Consider the following 14,187-nt stretch of genomic DNA (forward strand, 5'->3'; position numbering starts at 1 on the left):
CCCCTCCCTACGCCCCCTACCCCTCCACGAACAGTGCTATGTGGTAGCGGGACATGGTTTGGGGATCAAGTCCCAGCTCCATCCCTCACTCTCTGAGGGACCTGGTACAGTTTTCTTAACCTCATTGAGTTCCTCATCGTGCCCAGTCGGGTGGATGCAGAGAGAGGCAGGCAGTGCAGGTTCGAATCCCACTTCTGCCACTCAAGTCCGTGGCCTTTGGTTCTGTAGGGAAGTGGCGCAACCAGACACTATTCTATGTGCTTTTCATATCTTTACCCACTTGGCCATTGCGACAACCTTGGAGGCTGTGTGAGCACTCAGTACACATTAGCACTTGTTATCGTTATTATTTTGAATTGTTATTACCGTGAGCATTAGAGAGAGCATGCAGAAGGTGCTGGACCCCAGCCGATGCCTTGGAGGTATTCCTGAAGTAGCAGATGGTATCGGTATTTATGCAGCTACCATGAGGTCCTTTATGATGATTGGGATTATGGCTGCAGGAATCTGGACCCAGGATGATAGTGGGCCCAGCTGTTCTACAGGGAGAGAAATCCAGCCTCAAGGAAGGAGGGTGAACCTCAGAGTTCTCCAGAGTGTGCATGTGACTTGCCCAAAGTCACACAGTGAATGGTGGCAGAATTAGTGGACTCGGGGCCACCTGCCCCTGTCCCAGGTGGCCTTGGATACTGGAGGAAGTTTCCTTTGGTCCACAGCACTGACCCCACCCCTTTTTTAAAAAGGTGATTTGGACAGATGCTTTTTGCCTTCCCTCCTGGGGGTGGGGACCGGGCACTGTCACCCTGCAGGGTGCGGCCCCAGCCTCTCCAGTCCCCCTCTAGCTGGCTGCACCAGCAGCCCCATCCAGCTTCCCATTGCAGTGGCGGAAGCAGAGCTCAGCCCAGAGCCCAGCTGCCTCCGGCGCGATCTAAAAAATGAAAATAATTTAATACTTGCAAACGCAGCCCTCATTATCTCTCCGAGCAACAAGATCTCTCTACAAACCTGAGAAGTTCAGATTACCAAGTTTCCAGGCCCTTTTACCAACCCCATCCAAAAACAATTCTGGTTTTATAACTCAATAAAAAGGACTCAAGAGCTTTAATAAGAGCAGAGAAGGTGGGGAGCAGGCAGGCTGAGCAGCAGATCAGGGGAAATGATCAGTCTCTCAAATTGGGGTGATGGGGAGGGGACAGGGGACTGCCAGGCAGGGGGCGGGGAAATCTTTAGGCCCAGAATTCTTGTCCTGGGAGAATAACCACCAGAAATGTCTCCTTCCATGTCCTTGGTGGGATTAAACCTCAGCACAGGCCCAAGGGGCAGCAGGGCAGATAACCCTTCCCTCTCTCTGACAGATGGGGAAACCAAGTCCAGGGAGGGGGCAAGTACTGGCTGGGCCACCGTAGGTGGTTGTTGGCTGCAGAGGGGGACTTCCACCCCACTCCCGGGGCGCAGCTGCCTCCTCCTGCCGGGGGGTGCCCTCTCTTGTCCGGGCACTGGTGCCCCGTTGGGGCCCACGCTTTGCCTCACCTTCCTGGGCAGCACGTACTGCTGCAGGGTTTCTGAGGACAGCCCAGCCCAGAGCACCTTTCATCTTGTGCTTGGATACTTTCTCCTGCAGTCAGACTACCCCAGTGGGTGGTGGGGTGGCAGAATCTTCGACCATGAGAATTGAGCATCTTGCTGTCTTAGTTTTCCAGGGGCATTGGAGAAAATGAGGCTTTTTGTTGCAGTGTTTCGTAAGGTTTAAATGAGGTGATTGAGGCAAGGGGATGGGGGAGATTTCCTCTACTTCTCAGTTAGTGGGTGTGGAAATTGGTTCCACTGTATCAACTTGGCGATTTGAATCAACGAGAATGTTTATTATACCTTTTGACTCAGCAATACCACTAGGTGGAACTGATCCTGGGGAGTAATCCTTAGTTTTCCAGGGGCATTGGAGAAAATGAGGCTTTTTGTTGCAGCGTTTCGTAAGGTTTAAATGAGGTGATTGAGGCAAGGGGATGGGGGAGATTTCCTCTACTTCTCAGTTACTGGGTGTGGAAATTGGTTACACTGTATCAACTTGGCGATTTGAATCAATGACAATGTTTATTATACCTTTTGACTCAGCAATACCACTAGGTGGAACTGATCCTGGGGAGTAATTTGAGCAAGAGGCAAAGATGTATGAATGAGGAGGTTCAGGACCACCCTGTTTATAACAGCAAAAAATGGCAAATATCCGGCAGTTGATTGATGGCAGGTTCAGCTAAGAAGGTGCCCCATCCACTCAATAAAATATGCCGCACCCATGAGACAGAGTCAGGTAGATCCACATTCAGTGACTTGGAGTGAAATCTAAGTTAAGAAAAGAAAAGAAATGCACACACTCGCAACAGATTTTGGAACACTGTGGAGGGTATTATTCAATTTTTGTAGAATTTTTATAACATACAGATATTTGTATATTTTTTGATATACACAGATAAATCTGGAAGTACAGGTCAAATTGTTAACAGTGTTTTTTATCCCTTTGGGATAAGCATATGGTCAATGCTTGTGATCTACTGAATTCATTTTATACTGTTTGATTTTTTTAAAAATGTATCTGGCATTAACTTTATAATCAGAACAAAAGGCATTTCAGTTTCGGAAACAAAGGTGAGAGGGCATAGAAAAAGCCTGGGGTAGAGCAGCCACGCAAAGTAGGTGCTCATGGTCAATGCTTGTGATCTACTGAATTCATTTTATACTGTTTGATTTTTTAAAAATGTATCTGGCATTAACTTTATAATCAGAACAAAAGGCATTTCAGTTTGGAAAACAAAGGTGAGAGGGCATAGAAAAAGCCTGGGGTAGAGCAGCCACGCAAAGTAGGTGCTCAGTAAATGCCCATCTGTTTACGGGGCCTCTGGGTACCACCACTGCCAACCAGCAACTTTGAAATTTACGTGAGCATCTGTCTCCTACCGAAAGCCCTCAGGTTCAGCTTAGCACTATTTGGCCAAATTAAAATGGAAATATATAGGCAAAGTAAATCCCAATGGCAGGAAAAAAAGAAAAGGAAAGAAAAACCCTGACTATATATGTATATAAAATCTATATTACAACATGCTGGACTGGAAACTGTAAATTGAAAACATGTGAAGTTGCCCTGTATTGACCTAAAAATCTCGTTTTTAATACACTGACTTGGAAATCGAGCCATCTCCATAAAGCACCTGAGGATGGAAAGGTCGGCACTGGCCTGAGGGGCTGGGGAAGGGAACAGACTGCTGCGGATGCTCTCGGACACATTCGTGACCTCTTACTTCAAGGCAAAGACATTCAAAAGGAACTTACCCAGCACCGACTCCCTTCCCAATCGCACGAGGCAAATGTCAAACAGATGTCCTTAAAGGGTGGAAAAATGAAATACAAGGCACATTTAGGATTTATAGACCTGAAAACCTAAAACCAATGGAAATAGGACTCTGATGAGCACAGAGCTTGCCGTTAATGCATAATTATTTTTCTCACCATAGCACTGGCAAATTGGCTTCTAGGTCCCCAAGCAGTCATTGGGATATCTGGAGAGTGAGATGCCTTAGTGTGATACTGTGATGGGTTTTAGACGGGCGTCCAGCACCCTTCAGAGTATGGCAGTATCCCATTTGTCCAGCCTGGATCCCCTCCCCTGCATCTCTAGCATACCCATCCTTAATCCACCCCCCTCTCTAACATTCACGTTCTCGATCCACCCCCGCCTCTAACACTCCCATCCTTGATCCCCCCACTCTGACACTCTCATCCTTGAACTCCACCTTCCCCTTCACTCTCTAACACTGTCTTCCATGTTAGCCCAGCACTTAAGGCCCTGCGTGATGGGTCGCTTCCATCCTGCTCTCCTCCTTACGGAGTTACAATGGACCCCTATTTGCATTCTTCAAGTCTTTGCAATGCTGTGCCCTCTCTAGAATGCTCTCATAGGCTCTGAAAGCTCCTACTGAACCTTCAAGACCCAGAAGAAAGTCACCTTCTCTGAGGGCTGCCCCAGCCTAGGGGACACTGTCTTAGCACTGCCTGCACATTATCACCATTGCTGCTCAGGCCTGACACCCTCAGACAGAAGCCCCCGGAGGCAGGGACTGTAGTTGTTTTAGCTCTGGCCAGAGGGCCAGATTCAGTGATGAGGATCTCCATGGGCTTCTCCTTCCCACGTGGCACATAGTATGAACTTTATTTAATGGATGAATGAATGAGATGGGGTTTCTCCCAAATTCCCCTCCTATTGTCCCCACCCACAAGAAAGCACCATGGGACCTTTGGGTGGCAGAAATAAAGCCATTCCAGGAAGGGGAAGCTATTATTTATCTAGACCTACTGTGCACCACCTTCCCCACCAGGCATTTAGACATTGTCTCATTTAATTCTCCCATTCCTACTTTATAGATGTGGGAACAGAGGCTCACAGGGGTGACGTACTTTGCCCAAGGTCACACAACTTTTTGGTGGGGACAGTGGGACCCTAGACTGGGGTTATCCAAAGCAGAAGTAAAGAGCAGTCAGCAGGTTGGTGCTCAGAAAAAAGCCCAATGACTACAGGAATAAATGTTAATTCAAATTCATTATTGTCTGTGTGAGCAAATGTTTGCTTATCTGCCAAGACCAGGATTCCTGGAATCCTTGAATTTGATGTGATTTTCCTAATAATAGCCTGATAATAGCCTACATTTTAATCCCTACAAACAGCCAAAGAGGTCGATCCCCATTTCCAATTAGGAAACTGAGGCATAGATGAGTTAAATGACATATTGTGGCATCTGACTCCCAGCCTGTGTGCTCCCAAGTGGCCCCCTTGGCTTTCATTTCCTCTCTCAGTTTGGTGACCCTGGCTAGGGACAAGCTGGAAGTCACAGCATGATTGCAATTCATGTGATCCTTCCCTTGGAGTGGAGGTCAGATAATGAGGCTCAAATGCCCCATCAAAGCCACAGTGCTGTTCAGAGTCCATCAGTCAGTCCATCTGCAAACACGCATCTATAGACAACGGGACAGACACAGGAACAAGACCACTGCTGCAGCAGCAAGAGCTAAGAAGACTTTTTATCCTAAGCAGCCAGGTGTGTGGGGTGGGGCTGTCTAAAGTCAAGTCTGGAGAAGAAGGTCTCGGCTTCAGTATCACCTTTTTGCAGAGACCTTCCCCAGCCACCTTCTTCAAGACCCACTCCTCTTTTATTTCCCTCTTTCACTGCTCGTGTGTACACACACACACACGCACACACACACACACACACACACGCCATGAGGGCAGATATGTTTCTACTTTCTTCAGGGTGTACTTGGCAGCTTCCAATACAATGTAGAATTGAGTGAAATCCTTGATTCTAGATGTAGAATGTGGAAGACACGAGAAATTGCAGATATGTTTCTACTTTGTTCAGGGTGTACTTGGCAGCTTCCAACACAATGTAGAATTGAGTGAAATCCTTGATTCTAGATGTAGAATGTGGAAGACACGAGAAATTTCCCCTCCGATTTTGATGTGTCCTGGGCAGGGGCCCTGGCGATTGGCTGGACCCAGGAATTTGGATGTGAGCAGAAGGAAATGCTGGTAAAATGCATCGGAGCTGGGGCTGCTCAAGATGCAGCCATGGAGTAAAAGCAGAAAAGAGAAATGGCAAGTCCCTCCCAGGCTTGGTGGGGTCCAACAGGGCATTAGAAGTGGGGAAGCTATCACAGGCCTGCGTTCTGGATCAGGCCCGACACTTCTATGCTGGGTGATTTGGAGCAACTGACTTAACCTCTCTGATCCTCAGTTTTATAATCTGAAAAATGGGGAGAATAATATTGGTCTCATACCTACCTATGTCACCAAATTTTGGCATGCTTCTCTCCCCACAGAATCTCACCTCCTGGAAGCCAGGGATTATATCTTTCTTGTACAGTCTCTTTTGTTTCCCTCACTACCTATATTTAGATTGTCTCAACTTACATTTATTAAGTGTAGTTCAATTCAACTCATTCTACTGACACTGATGGAAAGAAAGCCTATTCTGGGGCATGCCCTGGTGTAGGTACTGGGAGGGTAGAAAGGCAAGGAACCAGACCACGGCCCCAGGGAGGAAGAGGCAGGTGGGGTGACCAGCCTGGGAGGTGGTCATTTTAATACAATAAAAGAGGGAGGGTTAAAGTTGGGCAGCTGCTTTAAGGTGCCAGAGCAAGGTCATGGAGGACTTCCTGGAGGAAGGGACCCATGCAGGATGAGTAAGCGTTGGGCAGGGAGAGAGAGATGAGGGCTGCGGATGATGGTGATGGTTGCTGACAAGAGAGGGAATTTAGGGAATTCGTACTGGCTGCCAGGCAGCCTGTGCTACGCACGTCACGTCTGTCATCTTCTGCAATCTGCACAGCAACCCTATAAGGCTGTTGCAGTTTTATCTCCAATTATACATGCAAAAACTGAGGCACAGTGAGGTTAAGTAACCTGCCCGGGGTCACAGAGATAATTTAAATAACCACAGTTGTCATTTATCACATGCTTTTTATACACCAGTTACAGGGTTAACTATTTTCCAACTCTTACACCATCTAATATTTTTTCACCAATCCTGTAAGGTACGTACTAGGATTTTGGTCCTTGTTTATAATTCTTGTGTTACAGATTTGGAAACTGAGCACAAAAAGGCCAGTGCTTGTCTGTGATCACAGCCAATGAGCAGGCAAGCTGGGATTCAAACACAGGCTCTGTGGCCCAGAGGCATGTTAACCACTCCGCTAGTCTGGACCTGGATGTCTGGCTCTGTGCTGGGTACTTCCCCAGAACAGCATATGGTACTTACAGGCATACAGTAGGTACTCATGCATTTAGGAACGATTTACGAAGCACCCACTACTTGGAACCTGAGGACAGGGTCCCTCCCATCCCCTCTTCACTGCACCCCCGACTCCAGAGGATCTTCTGTCTGCTCCGTTAACGACAGGGGAGGCCCCTCTCGCACCCGCCTGTTCTGCTGTTTTCCAGTTGTCTGCTGAGACATTCATCTGAAAGGAAGGGTCTGAGTGTTTCACAGCCAAATGCTGAACAGATGCCTCCAAATGTCTAGAGAAACGTAATGAGGGGTGCATTTGGGTAATGAAGCCTAAAGCTTGCAGAGTCCATGGCCTTTGGGGCTTGATTAACAGAGACTTGCACTTTGCTACAGAACTGGCAAATAAAATGGCACTTGGAACGAAAGCAGGATGAATGTATAAAACTTTGGCACGTTTCAGTCAAGCCTTCCCCTGCCTGGCAGTGACCCAGCCAGAGCCTGGGAAGCCTGGCGACCCCTCGCCTGGTCTGCTGTGAGGGTGTGGACCCGTGAGGCAGTGGAAAGGCTCCAAAGACAGAGGGTCCAGTATTGGCCCAGAGACTTTGCTGTTTTCCTTTGACCAAGTTTCTTTTTTTCTCTGATCCTCACCTTCCTCATCTGTAAAAGCGTCCTGGAGGACTCAATGAAACGCTGTGCATAAAGCACATGGCTCAGCCACTGAGTGTGTCTTATTCCCGTGTTTTGCTCCCCTCCCTCCCTCCCACACCCCCCACCCATCAGATCCATGTCTTGCTGCTGTGCCTGGGAAGGTGGCCCTGTGGACATTGTCATTACCCGGAATCCCTTGCTCTGCGCTTCAGCCAATGGGAGGCCCTGGTAGGAGCTCAGCGGTGGACGAGAGAGGGCCTGGGTGTTTCTTCCCCACTCCTTCCCCGCTGCAGTGCTGGTGCTCAGGCCGTGTCCAAGTCCCTCTAGAACTTCAGCTCCCTCGGGCAGCCCCTCCGCCGAGCTCTAAGTCCCCCTGGGCTCCAGGAACGGTTTCCTCCTGCAGCCTGGGGGTGGTGATGCCGTCCTTTCTGCTGGACCCTGACCTCAACAGCCCTCAACTGGCCCACGCTCTGCGACTGGTCCCTTGTTACACTCTTCCCAGATTCCGGCAGTGGGGGTGCTGTCTCTTTCCTGCCAGGCCTCTCAATATGTTGTGCTCATAATGTCAGTTTCTCTTTCCTTCTGGTTCCAACTCTGCCACTAACAGCCTCCGTGTGTGATCTGAGATGTCTCTACTGTTAATTTGCACTCCTGAGAGTCCAAAGAGAGAAGACTGTTTGCTGTCCCCTCTGTAGGGTAAAAAACTGAGAGGTAGACATGCCTGGCCTCTTGCAAGCCCGACTCAGCCTTTTCTCTGGGAGAGGAGTGACTTCGCTGATGGTGACTTTGGGATGGGAAACCGAGGGGGCACAACTCAGCCCCTGCTCTCGGGCTGGGAAGGAGGCCTGAGCTGCATGGTTGAATCTGACTCTGTGTGGGAAGTCTTAAGGATTCGCACTTGGCCTTAGATCTGAACCTCGCTCTCCAATCGGTGGTTCCAATAAAGCTGACCCTGCAATCTGCACTTGCACTATTTCTGTGCCCACTTCTTGTGGCTTCCAAACTCAGGAGGGCGGGAGTCATTGGCCCCCTTGGTCCCCAACACCTTCTCCTCTGTGAGACCAGTTTCCTCCTCTACAAATGGCATGGGTGCTACCACATGCCCACCAAGTTCTGCTGGAAAGTTCCACAAGTCTCTGAATATTGGAGCCCATAGGGACTTGCCCTTGGAGTGTGGACATGTAGGCTGATTGTACTTTCTTCCCGAAGAGCTCCTCGGGGCTGCCAACTGGCCCTGTTCTTCAGATGAATAGGTCCCACCCTGCAGCTCCCAGTTCAGTGCTCCTTAAACAGTGGGTGCTTGATAAATGCATGCTGAGGAGTTGGTCCTTGTGATTCAGGTCCTGCAGAAAGCAGTTGTGCCAGAGGTTTATTACAGGTGACATCTGTGAAAGACAAAGGGAGAGGAGGCAGGATCGGCAGGGAGAGACTCAGACCCCCGTGAGCATCTGACGAAGTCCTGGCCAGCCAGTGGGGAGCTACAGGAGTCCCCTACTGGCATAATTGGCCAGGCCCTATGCTGGAAATGCCTGGCCTTGGCTCGAAAGATGAGGTGGATCCAGAAGGACCCAACAGCTTGAGGCTGTCAACTCTCTGCTCTCTTTGTGGCTGAACAGCAGAGATTCCTTCTTGAAGAGAGATCTAAGCAGTTATCTTCACGACAGTCATAGTCCTTAGCAGTCTGCCCAATGACAGCAGGAGGAAACACATAGGTCACAGGCTTTGGAGGTGACCCTGATCCACAAATCATGATCATGACCTTAGACAATCAAAGCTGGCAGGGACCTTAGAGATTTAGTCATTCATTTGACAAGTATCTATTGAAAGTCTGCTGGGCCAGGCACTATTCTAGGCTCTGAGCGAATCTCAGTGAACAAAACAAAGTCTGCCCAGATCTTCTAGGATGGGGATTGGAAAATTTTAAAGGGCCAGATAGTAAGTATTTTAGATGTCTGTCACAAAGACTCAACTGTGTTGCTGTAATGCTAAAGCTGCCGCGAACAATCTGTAAAAGAGAGTGTGGCTCTCTTCCAACAAGACTTTAATTACAAAAACAAGCAGTGTCCTGATTCAGCCCATGGGCTGTGCTTTTCTGACCCCTCCTCTGGGACAACATCCACCTGTTTACAGATGAAGACATGGAAGCCCAGAGAGGGTAGGCATGAGACCAAGGTCACACAGCAGGTAGTGAGGGAGGCAGGCCAAGGAGTCAGGAGCTCGGCTCCCATCCCAGCCCTGTTTCTTTTTCAGGTGTGCTTCGGGTGAGCAGGTGAGATGGACATGAGGGAGATGCCGTCAGGAGCATGGCGAGTGGGCAGGGAGGGAAGAACAGACGGGTCTCGGTAAGAGCGCACAATGCACACGCACTCTCGTGCAGTCCTGCCTTTACCCTGCTGGGCAGGTGTCATTATCCTGTCAACGGAGGAGGACTCTCTGGAGTGGGAATCACTCTGATGCCATCCCCCGGGTTACGGTGTGGGGACACTGGGCCTTCAGTCAACTGCAAGGCAGACTGTGCCTCTCTAGCTTCACCACCATAAGGACAAACACCAGATCTGGATTCACTCCTTCCTAGTGGTCTGACCTGAATCACTCTTCCTCAGTTTCCCCATCTGTAAAATGGCTAGACCAGCAGTACCTCCCCATAGGGTTGTGATGAGGACTAAGCGAGTTAATACGTGTGAAGAGCTCTGGATACATAAGAATCGCTCTATACCTGCTTATTAAATGACAGAAATGACAGGCTCAGCTTGAGGAGAGACCAGACCAGACCCAGAAGGTGAGTTGTGCAGAGTGTGTGCGCTTTTCACATACAGGAGGATGTCGGTACAGCCACCACACCACAGAGGGGCAATGTTCTCCTCGACAGATGGAGAAGTCAGCAACCGGAACCCACCCTCAGGGCCTCAGTAGCAAGCCATATTATTCTAGCTGTGTACTCTGGTCTTTTGTCTGCTGGAGGAGGTGACCCTGAGATAGACTATCTCTCCGTTGGAAACAGGGATGAATAGGTGTTAGAGAGGTGTTAAAAACATCAGCACCAAGCTGAGTCTTTCTTGCCCTCCAACATGATCAGCAACACTGAAGAATTGCAAAGACAATAATTTTCCCACTGGGCGATTCTCTGTTCTCCAAGGCAGTGTGTGTGTGTGGGGGGGGGCAGGTTCCACCACTGGCACATTTGGGAACACTGCTCCAGACAGACAGAGGTCGCTGTGTACCCTGTACCTTGGGCACAAGGTTTCTCTTGCAAAGGGGAAAGTTTTACATGAGACCCTGAATGTCACCTATGACTGCACTGGAGCTGCAACTTTGGAATGGTCACAAACATACAGTTATGGTCCTGGGCAAGTCACAGTCTCTCTGAGCCTCAGCTTTCCTACCTGAATGCACAAAAGGTTACTCCAGTTCTGACCCTTGCATTCCAGTGGAAACCTCTAAAGCTCTGTGGCTGGGAGCACAGGTTTTGGGGTGAAGAAACCTGCCTGTGATCCCCAATCTGTTTCTCTCTAGCTGCGTGGTCTTGGTCAAGTTGCTCACTCTCTTTGAGCCTCACTTCTTCCAATGGAGATAACAGGACCTGCTTCAGAAGATTTGTGTGAGGATTGAATGGGATAAATTATTCTGGCCACTTAGCACCTAACAGACCGCTAATAAATGAACACAATGCCCACGGAGGCTCCAGCTCGCCAGCGCCTCAGCAGTCGGCACGGTGGGTGTTGATCCCATAATTCAGATGAGAAAGCTGAGACCAGACGGTTAGGGAACTTCACCCAGAGTCCCCCCAAGGGCAGAGGCCAGAGTGGAAATTCTCCCAGGTCCTCCACCTCCAACTTCTTTCCGCGACGGCACGCTGCTTCTGATATTCCAGTTCGCTGTGCTTGGGCCTGGTTTTTATGGCCCAGGTTTCATATTTTCCATTTGGAGGTTCTGGGAAAGGTTTGGTCTTTCTGCTGACTTGGAAAGCATAATTACCATTTTAACTGGAGAAGACCTTGGGTTTTCACTGGGGCACATAAAGAGCAAAGGCAGACTGTGGTGGGAGGAACTGGGGACAAACAAAATGCCCCTTTCACTCTGAGACCAACTGAGCTTGGTTCAGGCACCTGAGCTGGGACTAAATATTAATCCTGAGCATCTGAGGGAGGACCAGTGCTCGCCAGTGAATCAGGTGCTTGGGGAGGCATAAAGAGCTTTAAATACACTGCTTGGCCCAGCCTGAGAGGGTTAGTCTAGCTCTCCACTACACGTGCTTTGAGGTCAAGTGCCTGGGACTCAAATGGGGTACTCAGCCTTGTGCAAAAAGAGTGTGTGAATTCTAAATTTATGGAAAGACACAGTCCAGTTCCTCATGTTTGTTAGCCTATCCCAGGATTAACCTTTGGGGAGAGGAATAAGTTCATGGAGAGGAAGAGAACTAAAGCCTAACAAGCGTCTACTCTGTACGAGGCATTGTACATGTATAATTACTTCTCTTTGCAGCCAGTAAAGTATGATTTAGTTCTTTGTGCAGGTGAGGAAACAGACTCAGCTAGGATAGCTTTCTTGCCCCCAATCTCAGAAGGACGAAGGTACTGGGAAATTATGGGTTTGGGGGGTCGTGTGCATCTCCCTCCCTGCCCTCAGGAGGGTCCCATTATCATGCGGAGGTGGCAGAGGAGGCAGGGAGGCAGCTCTTCCTGATCCTCACTGGGGGGCTTAGGAAGTGTGGGTTCTGCAGCAGGATTTGGGGATGGCTCGGCGCTCAGCCTCATACCTGGCCAAGGTGTGAAGGGGAAGGACAGCTACTCCTCCCACGGTTTAAACTGGTTTTGTTGCTAACAGTTAAAGTAACCCTCTTTGGGCACCTCATTTATCTGCTTAATGGAAACAACTGGAGCTTCTGCAGCTATAGGAAGGGGAAAGGGAAGAAAGTTTGTGCTGGAACTTTTATTAGAGGAAGGGCTTTTAGATCCATTCATCATCCATCCAACCATCTACCATCTTTTCAGCTATCTAGCCAGTCATTCATCCATCCGCATATCCACGATCCGTTCATCCATCCATCCATCCATCAATTCATTGATCCATCCATTCACCCATCCATTTATCCATCATCTATCCAACCATCTACCATCTATTCAGCTATCTAGCCAGTCATTCATCCATCCACGTATCCACGATCCATTCATCCATCCACCTATTATTAACCATCATCTACTCACCTATTCTCCCATCTGTTCATTTACCATCCATCTAACCCAAGGCAGTTTGGAGTGGAAGCTTTAGCCACTGCAGTCTGGAAGTCCTGGAAACCATCCCTGCTGTGTGACACTGGGCAACCGACACAACCCCTCTGAGCTCCGTTTCTATATAGCTAGAAAGCAGAGCTAATACTTCCATCGTGACCGTGCCAAAGTGGCATTCAGGTGGCTCATTAAGTACCTAGTATGGTGCTTGTGACATAGTTGGTGCTCCGTGACTGTTGGTTTCCATCACGTTCCTTGTTACACGTGCATGATTCTCTCTCTCATTCACCCTTGGCTGGCGCTGCTTGGGGCTCTTGGGATAGAGCAGTGAACACAGACAGTGGCCTTGTGCCTTCAGGATGTTCACAGTCTAGTTGTTGGAACAAAAAATGTGTAAGGCTGAGATTGCAGGCAGCTTCCTTATCCAGTTCATGGATATGTTTTCCTTGACTTCACTGTGTTGATTATTTTTTCTAAATTAGCTGCCAACATTTAAAAGTTGCAAAATTTCATGTTAAAAAACAAACACTCAAAAGAACGAACAGAACTTGTAGCTTGTATTAGAGTTCTCCAGAGAGACAGAACCAATAGGACACGTATATAAATATGAGAGGGGACTTATCAAGGGAATTGGCTCATGTGATTATGAAGGCTGAGAAGTCCCATAACAGGCCGTCTGCAAACTGGATGCCATAGTGTGGCTCAGTCCAAGTCCAGAAGCCTCGGAACCAGGGACGCCGACGGTGAGATTCTCAGTCCAAGGCCAAAGGCCTGACAACCGGGGTGCTGCTGGTATAAATACTGGAACCCAGAGGCTGAAGAGTCTTGAGTTCTGATGTCCATGATGGGACAGATGCAAGCATCCCAGTTCCAGCTGAAATAGCACGAGACACTTGCCTTTCCCTCTGTTTTTGTTCTCTCCAGGCCCCCAGTGGATTGGATGGTGCCCACCTGTTTTGAGGGTGGATATTTCCCACCCAGTCCACTCACGCCCACATGCTAATCTCTTTGGGAAACACCATTACAGACACTCCCCAAAATAATGCTTTACTAAGTTCCTAGGTATTACTTAATCTGGTCAAGTTGACACCTAAAATTAATGATCACATAGCTTCTCTTGAAAATGGAAAGTTCCAGTAACTCTGGGCTGCATCACTGCAGAGCAGCAAGCCCTGGAGCCGAGTAGCCACTGCCTGCTCAGGCAGGGCATGGAACTCTCCAGTTTGCTGCGGTCCTCACCCAGCCTGCTCTGCTCATTCGCTTGTTGTCTGATGTCTCTAGGCATTTGAGTTTGAGATCCCTGGGGGGGGGGGGTGATGTGTGCCTGCTCTGGTTTGAATGTGTCCCCCTAAAAGCATTTGTTGGGGCCGGCCCGGTGGCGCACCGCTACAGTGCGCCACTTGGGAGCGTGGCGGCGCTCCCGCCCGAGGGTTCGGATCCCACATACAGACCGGTTCCCGCTCACTGGCTGAGCGAGGCGCGGGAGCAACACCGAGGGTTGCGATTCCGTTGCCGGTCCCCGGTCCGGTCCGGGCGCG

This window comes from Galeopterus variegatus, unplaced genomic scaffold, assembly GCF_000696425.1.
Source record: "Galeopterus variegatus unplaced genomic scaffold, G_variegatus-3.0.2 Scaffold4703, whole genome shotgun sequence".
Taxonomy (NCBI): domain Eukaryota; kingdom Metazoa; phylum Chordata; class Mammalia; order Dermoptera; family Cynocephalidae; genus Galeopterus; species Galeopterus variegatus.